Below are 5,739 nucleotides of genomic sequence, written 5' to 3'. Positions count from 1 at the left end.
TGACGTGTGTTTATATATCAATGTAGATACATATAAATTAAAATGACAAGCATTTATACAAATGTATTGATGTAGATATATGTAAAATAAGATATGAGTGTATTTATATGTCAATGTCAATACATATAAAATGAGATGACATATATATGTATTTATATATCAATATAGATATAAAATAAGAGGACATGTATTAATATATTAATGTATTAATATAGATGTGTAAAATGAGATGACATGTGTAGATGTATTTATAATCAATATAGACACATATATAATGAGATGACTATATATGTGTGCACATATATATATATACACATGTCTTTGTAAACTTTAAAATACTATATAAATACTATTATACAAACTGGGGAATCAACAAAGACCTCTAAAAGAAGGTGATGCTTGAGCCCATTAGAATGTATACCCTTTGAAGACAGGAACCTCTTTCGCCTTTCTTTGCATCCTCAGTGCCTAGCACAGTGCTTTGAATGTATAGTAAGCAAGTAATAAATGCTTGTTGATTGTCTGAGCCTTGAACGTTGAGTCTCAGAAAATTCTAAATGCTCAAAAGAGAAGGCGGAAGAGCAATATACAGCATAGAGCTTTAGAGGTATGGAAGCAGGAGACAGAATAGTGATCTCATGGGCAAGTCAGGGCAGGGCAGACTGGCTATAAAATAAGAGAAAGCTCCTGGAGGCTATGAATAACCAAAGGAATGATCATGTAAACTAAAATATAAAATAACATATTAAAACCACTGAAGCAAGGTTTTGTGTCAATTACATAGGGGAAAAGGCAACATTAATTGGTGAAATCGGGGAGACGGCTCTCGATGGAGAGAGCTGGGTGTCAGACACAAATAATATATATATATTTTTTAATTCATTTTTCCAAATTATCCCCTCCCTCCCTCCACTCCCTCCCCCAGATGGCAGGCAATCCCAGACACAAATAATATTAAGAGCAAAGGCACGGAGGTGGGAAAGCACAGGAAAGTGCTCTGAGCAGGTAGCTCCAGCACAGCTTGGACTCCGCTCTTTCCCAGAAAGGAAAGTAGACCAGCTGGTTCATCTACTCCGTGCTGAGTTCACCCTTCGGGAGCGAGGGGGCGGTCACTGAGCCTGCGCTGGGACCAATCAGAGGTGAGGAAGCTGTCCTTGGTCCAGTTAAGGCCCTGCCCTTAGCTGCTCATATTTTATTGCGCGCGGGAGCACACACGCGCGCGCACACACACACACAAACACACACCACATACAACACACACACACAAAATCTGTCTCTATCATCTCGCATTTTCTCCTCTTCCATCTCTCTCTGTCTCTCCTTCACTTGACTTTTCCTCCCTCTGTCCCTTTCTTCCTCTCCCGCTCTCTGCTTCGTCCCCGGTGAGATAGGTATAATGATACTGGCACTGAGGGGTAATGAATAAAGAAGGCCTAATATTGCTTGGCTGTATGACGTAGTGCTCAACATCTCCGATGCTCAAAGCAGACCTAAACCGGACTATATATGTAGGAGTTTGTCGCATCTCCTCCCCCCTCACTCCACTCCCCACTTCTCTAAGGAAAACTTTAATTACTTACAGAAGGGGAAATGGAAGGCTGGAGGCAAGAGACTGGCCCGCTATTGTATTATTTATATTACTAATAACATATTACAAAGATTCCATATTATATTGTATATATTTATTATTCTTAGTCTAGGGGATGTGAATTTAATTGCTATTTCTAATTGGGGAAAGGGGAACCCATCCAAACTTTATATCTAAGGTTTGACTTCCTTCTTTCCATCAAATACCAGTTTCACAGTAAACACACATAGCAAATTGTAAAGGGCTAGAACTGAGCAGATGCACTTAATGGAGATAACTGAGCACTTGAGGCTAATTACCAATTGGACAATAGTCTATTAACATGCTTGGAGGATGACCCTGCTCAGTTATTCTGTGCTGGCTGGATCTGTGGGTGTAGATAGAGAAGGGGGAGAGAGATCAGAGGGTGGAGTAAGACAGGCAGGATCATTCTTTGGCAGTGGAGAGAAAGGTGTGTAGATTCCTATATCTCATCCCCTGACCCAGACCCCAAAAGACCAAGAATAAAGACTTTTGCTTATCCTGACTCTGGCTGATTCTAAGATATCCAGGGTACTAACGCAGTCACAACAGCAAATGGCAGATACCCATTTATCCTAGTCAATATTAAAATAGAAATCTTCCAAAGTATACATGAGAATATATACCAGGCAATACAGATTGAAGCTCTCTCATTGGGAGAGAGAATTCAGGCTCTTCCAAGAGGAAAGCTCCTGAAAGTAACGAGCCAAGAATAAGGACGTGATTCAGTTTCTACATGTTAGCTTCTTCCCAGAGTCTTCCTTCTTTTATTGACCTGGTCCATCATCTCTCTTGAAGATGGAACCAGAAGAACCCAAAGAGACTGAAGAGACCATACATACTCTCTTCTGACCTTGTCAGCTTCACTTCACTGTTCATGAAGGCACAAGGCACAAGGGAGTTCAGTGGTGGGGCCACAGACAAGAGTATTGGACCTAGAGTCAGGAAGATCTGAGTTCAAATTCAGCCTCAGATATTCATTAGCTGTGTGACCTTGGGCTAGTAATTTACTTACCTCAATTTTTTCAAGAAATAATAGTACCTAGCATAGGACTAGGAGGATCACATGATAAAATTTATAAAACAGTATAAGACTAGCACACAGCAGGTGCTACATAAATGCTAGCTATTATTAATCCATACTGAGGCAGCTAGCACATGGTTCAAGGATGTGTCAGGGCCAGGAACAGATACACAGTACCTGAGCAAACTGTCAGAAGACAAACACACAGAGGCTGGATAGCAGGCTGGTGGCTGAAGTGAGCAAAGGTCTCTCTTTGTGCAGATCTCAAGCCAAGCTCCCAATCTGGCAGCGGTGGTCTCATTTTTCTGCTTTCACTTGGAGGCTTTTTTTGGGGGGTAGAGGTGGGAGGGAGGCAATAGAGCAATGAGAGGAGGGACAGAAGCAAAGAGTAAGCACAGAACTATACAAGAAAGTTAACATAGGTGGGTGTTTTTGTTTGGAATTTTTTGTGAATTTTTTTAGAACTCTTTACATGTAGTTGAATTTGCTTAATGTGCATTTATGGAAAGCAAGAATTATCTGAGAATTGTATTTGAGTCCTGGTTCAACCACTCTGGACAATGTTTCTTTTAAAATGTCCACCCAAAACACACAATTCCAGACATGCTCTGACCAGAACAGAATATAGCTGCAGCATCACATCCCTATTTCTGGACATTGTTTTTCTTTTAATGAAAGCTAACTTGGCATTAATTTTGTGGTTGCCATATAATAGTATGGGACTCACTCAATTTGAAATTCACTAAAACTTCCAGCCCTTTCTGTCCAATTATTGTCCAGCTACACGGCAACTCCACATGATACTTGTTAGAATGTTGCAAAACTTAAGTCAAAGACATATTCTTACTAAAATGGACTTTAAAGCCAATCAAACAATCTAGTTCAAACTTCTCAATTTACAGATAAGGAAACTGAGGTCTAAAAAGGTGAAAGGTCACACAAGTAGTAAACGGCAGTTGAATCTAGTCCTGTGGATTCACTATATAATCTCAGCTCATTGCTCTAGACTTCAAGATCTTCCAGCATCCAGCATTAGCCTTCTTTTTCTGCTTTGTGTCCCCTGCAAATCTGAAATATGCCATTATATCTTTATCTAAGATAGTTAAAAGCAGAGTTCCCCGGGGCATTCATCTAGAACTTTTTCCCCCAATTTAGCATCAAACCAATGACACCATTCTACTAGTTCCAAATCTACCTAAATTTACTATCATTTACCTTCACAACTTTCCATTTTTTCTTCTCTTTGCTACCTTGATAAGCTCATCCATTTCCACATTTCAGGTCCACATTCTACTTTCCTGGGTGGCAGCATGGCTTCCCAAGGCACACTACCAAACCAATACTGTGTTTTTGTGGGTCCCTCAATCACACAATATGTGAGATTTCTTGGTCTAGGACTTCAATAATCGTCCCCTACAGAAGACTTAAACCTATGCTCAGGGCAGGATTTTCATGAGGTTTGAGGCTTCTATCACTTCAAAGACAATTTTCCCTCCTCCCTTTCCTAATTTTCCACTTCTATTTCTCTTCCACAATATTCCTAGGCACCTATGGTAGAAACCTTTCAATCTTCTGACTTGTCCCTCCTCCTTCAGATGAACTCAGTTGTCAAATCCTAGCAATTCTATGTCTTGTGTTTCTTTTATCTGTCTCCCTTTCATTCTTAATGCAATCACTTTGATTTAGGTGAGGGGCTCCTACTATGAAGCCCACACATGTTCAAGAACTTGGATAAAAAAATTATACTTTTCAAGAGCCTTTGATTTCCTTTGTAATCTTACATGCTTAAGTCTAAAAATATTCTGAGAAGGGTCCATAGGCTTTACCAGACTGCCAAAGGGGTCTATGACAAAGAGGTTAAAAACCCTTGGTTTATACACTCATTTCCCCTCACCCAATGTCCTCGTTAATCCTCCTGCTTCCAACACACCCATACTACTACTGCCAAAAAAATCTAATTACATGGAACATAAAGTAAATTTTTTTTACTCTAGTAATCAAGGTCCTCCACAATCAGATCCTCATACTACCTATTTCTCCTAACGGTTCACTCCATTCTTAGGTAAAATAATAATTTCCTAATCTCATACTACTCTTTCATGTGTCTCAGCATTTGCTAATCCATATGAAAGTTGATATGCCCATCCCTATCTTTCAAAATTCTTATTTTCCTTCATAATTCAGATGCTACTTCCTTTATGGTATTCTCCAATACTCTGAGCTACAAATGATCTCTTCTACCTAATTTTTCTGCCCTCAAATTCTATACAGATTTTACTATACATGTCATCATCTTACTAAACTATAAGTTTAAAGACAGCACCTACCAGTCACTTGAAAACAATTATACTGTTAATCTTTTCATATGAATGTCCTTTCTATCTTTGATCTCCGTGAGGATATGGAACTTAAACAATTTATACTTTGTAAATCCCTATATCTAAAACTCTCTTCCTCACATAAAGTAAACGTTGTTTTTCATGACTGCTTTACTCAAATGTGCAGCCTAAACTGATCATATTTTATAATGGCAATTATTGGATTAGTATGCACTTGATGGTCATTATGAAAATAAACATTTACTTGAATAAACATTTTACTAGGTAAAAGCTTTAGGATGGAGAGAGGATCACACAAACTCAAAAACTCTTTACAGATATGTTCAATGTAGAGGCTGAAGTAGAGAGGTGTCCAATTTGAGCTTAAAAAAAAAAATTTGGAAGGGGGGAAAGGTATTTTTAAGTTCAGAAAGTCAAGACCCAGACCTAGAGCTCTTGCTGTATAGAGTTGCTACACCAGAATTAGCAGAAATGGATCATGACCCTGCTGATTTCCACTTGATCCTCTCCAAATCCCTTCTTCCAAGACCTTAAATTTTAGCCAAGCATTATCCACGGGTCTGCCAAGCTCACACTGGCAAATATGCCACTTACCTGTATTTTTTCTCTCTTTTCTTCCCCTTCCACTCATTTTTTGGGTCTAATTATCCTCCCCCGCGCCAAAGTTGCTCAGTTCTCTAATATAGTATGGGCCTTTCTTTTCCCTTTTGCACACTCAATATTTTAATAGGTCATGCAAGAACTGACACTTGTTTTTTACATAGATG

This window comes from Sminthopsis crassicaudata, chromosome 1, assembly GCF_048593235.1.
Source record: "Sminthopsis crassicaudata isolate SCR6 chromosome 1, ASM4859323v1, whole genome shotgun sequence".
Taxonomy (NCBI): Eukaryota; Metazoa; Chordata; class Mammalia; order Dasyuromorphia; family Dasyuridae; genus Sminthopsis; species Sminthopsis crassicaudata.
This window is presented reverse-complemented; position numbering follows the sequence as displayed.